Here is an 8,617-nt window from a genome sequence, read left to right on the forward strand (position 1 = left end):
TTCACATTATTACTCTTCTGGAGACCAGGCTGCCTCTGGAGAACACTGCTTCCTGCAGGGTGGCTGACCTTCCCATCCTGTAACTTCTGAACCACAGGCTGGAGAAGAGACAAGCCTCACTCTCGTTTCTTATTACCACTTTATCTCATTTCCTCCCTCTTGTCCCCAGATTCTTAGTTCCCTTGACACACAGGCCCCTGGTGGCTGCCCTGCCTCATGCGGTCACCTCCCAACCTCCCTCTGTCCACCGAAGATTTAGCACACGGTTCACGGTCTGTCTGCCTGCCTTCACTACGCACACGTCAATGCAACTGTGTGTGTGTGTATATATGTAACTGTGTGTGTGTGTATATGAATATAGCGTGTGTATATATGTAACTCTGTGTGTGTGTATATACACATATATAGCGTGTGTGTGTATGTAACTCTGTGTGTGTATATATTTATATATATATAGCGTGTGTATGTATGTAACTCTGTGTGTGTGTGTGTGTGTGTATATATATATATATAGAATGTACTTTGATGTCGCTTCATCCTGCATGTGCCGCTGTGTCACCACCACAATGAAAACACTTTTTACCACGACCTTTCCCCTTGACTGAGCTTCCCAGGTGGCACACTGGCAAACACCCATCTGACTGTGCAGGAGATGGAAAAGAATTAGGTTCGATCCCTCGATGAGGAAGGTCCCCTGGAGTAGGAAATGGCAATCCACTCCAGTACTCTTGCCTGGGAAATCCTCTGGACAGAAGAGCCTGGTGGGCTACAGTCCATGGGGTCACAAAGAGTGGGACACGGCTGAGCACACACAGGGGTCCCCTTGATAGCTCCTAAAATCAAACTTTCAATCCTTCAAGACCTCAGAATTGCCAATAAGCTCTGTTCCCCTCCTAAGGCCGTTAGTTGATGTTGTCTGCCTGGCTTCTCGCCCCCTTGCTCTGAGCAGTGTAGTAACTGCAAGGATTTCAAGGGGAGACGTGCTCGTAGCGTCAGACTTGCTCCTCCGAGGGGCCCTCCCTCTGGGATCTCTGCCGACAGATGCTGTCTGCTCCACTTACCTTCCGCCAGCCTGGGTTTTGTCTCTGCCGCCCTAGGGAACTGCAGACAAACTTTCCAGTATTTTTACTAGGAAGAAAGTGGGGAAAACCACTAGGCCATTCAGGTATGACCTAAATCAAATCCCTTATGACTATAGAGTGGAGGTGATTAATAGATAAAAGGGATTAGATCTGGTAGACAGAGTTCCTGAAGAACTATAGATGGAGGTTCATAACAGTCTACAGGACGCATTGACTACAACCATCCCAAAGAAAAAGAAATGCAAGAAGGCAAAGTGGTTGTCTGAGGAAGCTTTACAAATAGCTGAGAAAAGAAGGGAAGCAAAAAGCAAGGGAGAAAAGGAAATATATGCCCAACTGAATGCAGAATTCCAGAGAATAGCAAGGAGAGATAAGAAGACCTTCTTAAGGGAACAATGCCAAGAAATAGGGCAAAACAATAGAATGGGAAAGACTAGATATCTCTTCAAGAAAATTGGAGATATAGAGGCAATATTTCATGAAAGGATGGGCGTGATAAAGGTCAGAAATGGCAAGGATGTAACAGAAGTAGAAGATTTTAAGAAGCAGCAGCAAAAATACACAGAAGAACTATACAAAAAAGTCATAGTGATCCAGATAACCATGATGGTGTGGTCACTCACCTAGAACCAGACATACTGGAGTGTGAAGTCAAGTGGACCTTAGGAAGCTTTACCAGGAATAAAGCTAATGAAGGTAATGGAATTCCAGCTGAACTATTTCAAACCTTAAAAGATCATGCTGTTAAAGTGCTGCATTCAATATGTCAGCAAATTTGGAAGACTCAGCAGTGGTCACAGGACTGGAAAAGGTCAGTTTCCTTTTTTTTTCTTCATATATATATTTTATTGACCTATAGTTGACTTACAATATTTCAGGGGCACAGCAAGGTGATTCAGTGATACATTTGCACGTATATTATTTTTGAAATTATTTTCCACTATAGGTTATTATAAGATGTTGACTATAGTCCCTGTTTTATACATTAAACTCTTGTTGCTTGTTGCATATCTTTTTTTAAACTAGAAATCTAGCATTCTATTCATACTCAGTCAAATAGGCAGAATCAAAATATCATAAACTTTTTAGTTAGGCAAAAATTCATAAGTTTTCTAAAATATGTATATTATACATATTGTTTATATGGTTGTTCGGTTGCTAAGTTGTGTCTGACTATTTGCAACCCCATTAACTGCAACATGTCAGGCTTCCCTGTCTTCATCATCTCCTGGAGCTTGCTCAAACTCAAGTCCATCAAGTCAGTGATGCCCTCCAACCATCTCATCCTCTGCCGTCCCCTTCCCCTCCTGCCCTCAATCTTTCTCAGCATCAGGGTCTTTTCCAATGAGCTGGCTCTTCGCATCAGGTGGCCAAAGTACTGGGGCTTCAGCATCAGTCCTTTCAATGAATATTCAGTGTTGATTTCCTTTAGGATTTACTGCTTTGATCTCCTTGCAGTTCAAGGGATTCTCAAAAGTCTTTTACAACACCACAATTTAAAAGCATCAATTCTTCTACTCTCAGCCTTATTTATGATCCAACTCTCAGATCCATATGTGACTACTGGGAGAACCATAGCTTTGACTATACCGACCTTTGTTGGCAAAGTGATGTATCTGCTTTTTAATATGCTATCTAGGTTTGTGATAGCTTTTCTTCCAAGGAGCAAGCATCTTTTAATTTCATGACTGTAGTCACTGTCTGCATTGATTTTGGAGCTCAAGAAAACAAAATCTGTCACTGTAACTGTTTTATTGTAACTGTTTCTACTTTTGGGACTTCCCTGGTGACTCAGATGGTAAACAATCTGCCTGCAATGCAGGAAACACGGATTCAGTCCCTGGGTCAGGAAGATCCCCTACAGAAGGAAATGGCAACCCATTTCTGAGAATCCCATGAACAGAGGAGCCTGGCGGGTACAGTCCATGGGGTCTCAAAAAGTCAGACACGGCTGAGTGACTAACACGAGGTTTCCACTTTTTCCCATTCTATTTGCCATAAAGCGATGGGACCAGATGTCATGATCTTAGTTTTTTGAACGTTGAGTTTTAAGCCAGCTTTTTTACCCTGGAGACTCTTCCATCCTGCTTCACAGAGTCCTTAAAATTACCTGTTTGAAGACATGGAAGTGACCTAAGAGTCCATCGACAGAGAAGTGGATGAAGAACACGTGGCCCCTGCACACAGTGAAACAGGGCTCAGCCAGAAAAAGAAGGAAGCAGCGCTGTCCGCAGCAGCACGGACGGACCTGGAGATTGTCGTGGTGAGTGAAGCAAGTCAGGCGGGAAGACAAGCCCTGCATGAAACCGCGTGTGTGTGGACTCTAAAGTGCGGATGGATCTGGAGATTGTCCTGGTGAGTGAAGCAAGTCAGGCGGGAAGACAAGCCCTGCATGAAACCGCGTGTGTGTGGACTCTAAAGTGTGACACACACGAAGCTATTTTTGAAACAGAAACAGAAGCATGGACACAGAGAAGAGACGGTGGTTGCCAAGCAGGAGGGAGGTGGCGGAGGGGCGGGCGGGGAGTTTGGGTTCAGCAGGTGCAAACTATTAATACTATATACGGGATGAATGAGGGGCTTCCCAGGCGGCGCTAGAGGTAAAGAACCCGCCTGCCAATGCAGGAGGCTCATGAGATGTGATTTCGATCCCTGGGTTGGAAAGATCCCCTGGAGGAGGGCATGACAACCCACCCAAGTATTCTTGCCTGGGGTATCCCAAGGACAGAGGAGCCTGGTGGGCTATGGTCCATAGGGTCGCGAAGAGTTGGACACGACTGAAACTACTTAGCATGCACATGTGCACAGGAGGAATAAACAGGGTCCTACTGTTTCTCACAGGGAACTGTATGTGATGTCTTGGGATAAGCCATAATAGAAAAGAATATACAAAATAATGCATACACATGTATATAAAGATAACTGAGTCACTTTGCTGTACAGCAGAAATTAATACAACATTGCAAATTAAAAACACTTCAATAAGAACCAAATTATCTGGCTTGATATTTGCAAGCTGGTTAGCAGAGTGTTGCGATGCAGGACGTGAGGAAGGCACATCTGCTGTTAATGCTGGGGTCTCCGCCTTGCGGCAGACTCTTAGGATGGCAAGGGCTCGGGCGCCCTCTGGCGGTGGCGGAAGGCCTCGCGGGCAGATGGTCAGTCGGGAGCAGCCTTGCCTGGGTGGGAGCTGCGGGGTCTTGCTAACCGCAATCCCCGACCTGGATGGCAACACTCTGAACCTTGTTTGACCAGAGAGTCACCTGTTGGGTGTCATCTATTTAGAAAGCCAATCCAAGGAACTGGCTTCAGTCCACACAAAGTGACGGAAAGATGACGCTCAGTTTCTTCTCTGAGGGTCATTCTCTCATCTTCCTGCTCTCTCTGCTTTCCCAGGTGTTATAGTGGCGGCCACAGAGCTAAACTCCTGCACAGGGTTCAGAACAAATGCAAGCGTGGAGTCCTGCCCCAGGCCACAAGCGCCAGGCCCTACACGAAGCCCACAGACCAGAGCCCAGAACCAGGGTCACCTCTGAAGCTGACCAAGTCCCTTTGTAACCATTGCCAAAAGCCCCCTGATCACCACTAACAAGCCTCCTGACCCCAAATTAGGCAAGAATGCGCACCCCATATTCACCCTATAGCACCTGAACCAATCACCTAGTGCCAGCCTTCCAGCAGGAGTTTTCTTTGCTTTGAGGCTGTAAACATTTGCTACTAACCCACGAAAACTGTCAGCTCCCCCTGGTCTGCCGGGAGATCAGTCCGCTGTGCTCGCAATGCCCACTTTATCTCTGCTCTTCGTTCTCAATAAACTCACTCTCTTCTGAAATGCCCCGTGTCTGGAAATTCTTTTCCATTCCAAGTCTGGACTGCCCCCACAGGGAGCAGCACTTTCAGCCTATGAGGGGCACAGGCGTCCTGTGCATCAGGAGGGGGACCCTCGCTGAGAACCCACGCTGGCACCTAATCCTGGGCTTTCAGCCTTTGGGACCATGAGACGGTTAGTCTCAGCTGGTGAAGCCCCCTTGTCTATATGGACACATTAGCCAAATCAGCCTGGATCAACTTTATCTGTTCCCAGACCAGAATTTCTGCCACTTGCTCGTCAAATGACAGCACCAACAAGTGTAAATCAAACCCTGCCTCACACACTAGTGTAACAGAAACCAGAGTAACAGGAGACACACACCTGTCATGGAGAGAGCAGGTGATTTCTTCCACAGGCGATTCTGGGATCCCAAGCACGTGCAGCTGGTGACTGCTCAGAAGAACACATCTACCCCTCACATGGTGTTACTGAGTCCAAGGTCTTACTGCTCTTTGCACAACAGACCAAGCAATCGAGAGCTGGACGAGGTGTTGGGGCAGGAAGAGCAACCTTATTGGGAAAGCCGGCGGACAGAGGAGATGGTGGACTACTGTCCCAAAGAACCATCTTGTCCAAGTTTGGATGCTAGTCTTTTAAAGCTTTTAATTTTATATTGTAATACAGCCTATGGACACTGTTGTGATCGTTTCAGGTGGGCAGCAAAGGGACTTGGCCATAAAATATATATATATATATATATATATGTATCCACTCTCCCCCAAATTCCCTTCCCACCCAGACTGCCGCTAACACTGAGCAGAGTTCCATGTGCTGTACAGAAAGTCCTTGCTTGTTATCCACTTTAAATACAGTGTATACATGTCCATCCCAAATCCCCTATCTCTTCCCCTCATTCTCCCCACCTGGGAACCATGTCAGTTTTCTTTACAGAAAAAAGAGTGGGGAGGCGAGGAGCTCACATATTAAAAGGTGTAAAAAGTAGTGCTCAGTCATGTCCAACTCTTTGCGGCCCATAGACTGTAGCCCACCTGGCTCTTCTGCCCTTAGGATTTTCCAGGCAAGAATACTGGAGTGGGTTGCCAGGCCCTCCTCCAGGGCATCTTCCCCACCCAGGGATTGAACCCATGTCTCCTGCATTACAGGTGGATTCTTTACTGCTCCGCCACCAGGGAAGCCCATGCAAGGCAGTAAGGAGTTGCAGATATTTCCTGACTCCAGCCAGACTCAGAGGGGATGGGTTAATTTCTTCTTTCCTGTGGCCACTCACAGGTGGGCCTGGTCAAGGTGTTTCCTGGGAGCTGAAAGAAGTTGTTTCAGCTTAATGCTCAGTCGGGGGCAGGGTTCCGAAGATGGCCACTGTGTATATGCGAGGCTCTGGGCGACATCCCTTTAGTGATTCACTTGTTGCAAAACCAACAGAATACGTGGGTTAAAGGGCAAGAAAGAGCTCCGTACGGAGTCAGGCTGGTTCCTCCCAGGTCCCTTGGGGGCGTCCAGCGCCTTCTCCCCACGTGGTCTCCGTGGGGCTCTGCTGCTCTGTGCCAGGCCCCCCTCCCCCCGTGCTCCACGCCTCCAGCTCCCTCGTCAGCGCCCTCTGGCGGAGGACGTGCGGGGTGTCCTGACGCCGCCCCGCGGAGGCGCCTGGCCAGGACCTAGATGACCCGGGAGCCGTGCAGACCGCGCTGGAGAGGAGCAGCAGCAGGTCAAAGGACACGGACAGATACTCTTGGTGGAGCCGGAACGTCACGGTGGCCAGGGGCAGGCCCCAGAGGAGGACGACGACGACCACTGTGTGGATGACGAGGTAGGTCCTGGCGGGCGAACACCGCTGGGGGCACCGGGCGGCCAGGGTCAGGCTGGACACGCACGCGGTGACGCCGAGGAGCACAGGCCGTCCTGGAACCTGGCGCAGAACGGGCCCTTGCTGGAGACTTCACAGACCTTGCCCACCATGTGCAGACAGAGGCCCAGGGCCCAGCTCAGGCCGCTCACCACGGCCGAGGTCCCCGGCGGCAGCGGCAGCTCCAGGCGGGGGCGAGGACACCCAGGGAGCCCTCGATGCTCAGGGCAGCCAGGAGGCAGAGCCCCACCAGGTCGCAGCAGCGGGACACGGGGTGGAGGGTGGTGGCCGCCTGCAGGGTCGGCTGGGGCCCAGCTCGAAGACCTCCTCCAGGAGCGCCAGGGCCGTGCAGCCCAGGCTGAGGCTGTCGGCGGCCGCCAGGTGGAGGACACAGGCCAAGTAGGGGCCCCTGCGGACGCGGAAGCAGAGAGGCCAGCACATGGCACCGGTGCCCACGCCCGCAGGGCCACCAGCACCGTGAGGGGCAGGACCACCTCCACGGGCAGGGCCACCCACCCCCTGTCCCGTTTAGGGCTCTCTGGACGGCGGTCTTCACGTCGTAGTCCAGAGCCGGTTCCAGGGATGGGCCAGGGATTGCCCGTCCATCTGCTGGTCCATCAAGGCCTGGGCACACCCTGGGTAAACAAAGGCCTGGGCAGTTTCCAAACCTGGGGAGACAGGGCTTCGCTTGGCTCTCAGAGGGTCCTGCTTGGGGCCCCTGAAATTGGCGGGGATCCTCTCCCATGCCCCCCACTCCACTCTGTCCCCCCACCACTCAAGGGCATCATCCCAGCTTCCTGCCTGGATCTGCCCCCTCACCCCCACCAGGCCCTCTAGAGCCCTTCCCAGGGTGCCAGCTGGCTTCACAACATGGGCTAGGAGGTGACACAGACTTCCAGGGCTCCCCACCTCTTTCCTGCCTGTCCTCCTCCCTGGCCGCCCCACACCCCCACCGCCCCGTCCACTCTCAGGCCCAGGGGACTCCAGCGGTCCAGGCCAAGGCCTGTGCTCCTGCTGTTCCGCTTCCCCAAAAGGCCTGGATCTCTTGCTGGTCCTGCCCCCAGGGGCCTCCCCACCAAGGACCTTCTTGTTGTCCTGCCCTCCATGTGCTCAGCGCCTGCTGACTGTCTACCTGACTTACTTGCTTTTGCAGGGACAGGCACCACTCACACCTGCCTATCCAGGGTCTTTGTGGGATTTTGCAAGGAGGGGGACCAACAGTTTGTCCAGAAAAATGAAATTTAGGAGAGGATTAGCATTTATTCGGGTGTCTGACAGCTGGGTTAAACCAGGGGGTCTGAGGAGTCCAGGCTCAGGGTGTGAGAGCTGGCCTCCTCGGGACAGATCCCAGCCCCCTCCACGAGGCGATGACCTCCTTCTGCCTCAGTATCCCCATCTTTTTAAAGGTTGTTGCGTGCGTCCGTGTGTGAAGTTGCCTCAGTTGCATCCAACTGTTTCAGTCCCGTGGGCTGGAGCCCAGCAGGCTCTTCTGTCCATGGGATTCTCCAGACAAGAATACCAGAGTGATTTGCCATTACCTTCTCCAGGGGATCTTCCCAACCCAGGGATCGAACCCATGTCTCGTATGTTTCCTGCATTGGCAGACGCGTTTCTTTGCCACGAGGGGCATCTGGGAAGCCTCTAAAGGTTGTTACTATGTGCTGAATTGTGTCCCCAAATTCACAAGTTGCTTCTAACTCCCAGTATCCCGGAATGTGGCTGTATTTGGAGATACTCTCTTTAAAGAGGTGATTAAGGTCAAGTGAGGTCACTGCTGCTGCTAAGTCGCTTCAGTCGTGTCCGACTCTGTGCGACCCCAGAGACGGCAGCCCACCGGGCTTCCCCGTCCCTGGGATTCTCCAG

General features: G+C 51.1%; 1 long non-coding RNA gene across 1 annotated transcript; it reads left to right on the forward strand.

Annotated features, from left to right (window-relative positions):
• Window positions 1–928: 928 nt before the first annotated feature.
• On the forward strand, window positions 929–4,818 carry LOC138984713 (uncharacterized). The gene is made up of 3 exons (XR_011461993.1): window positions 929–1,893; window positions 3,178–3,437; window positions 4,479–4,818. It is a non-coding gene; the product is annotated as an uncharacterized lncRNA (long non-coding RNA).
• The last annotated feature ends 3,799 nt before the right edge of the window (window positions 4,819–8,617 follow it).

The sequence above is a fragment of the Bos mutus genome, chromosome 22 (assembly GCF_027580195.1).
Source record: "Bos mutus isolate GX-2022 chromosome 22, NWIPB_WYAK_1.1, whole genome shotgun sequence".
NCBI classification, from domain to species: Eukaryota; Metazoa; Chordata; class Mammalia; order Artiodactyla; family Bovidae; genus Bos; species Bos mutus.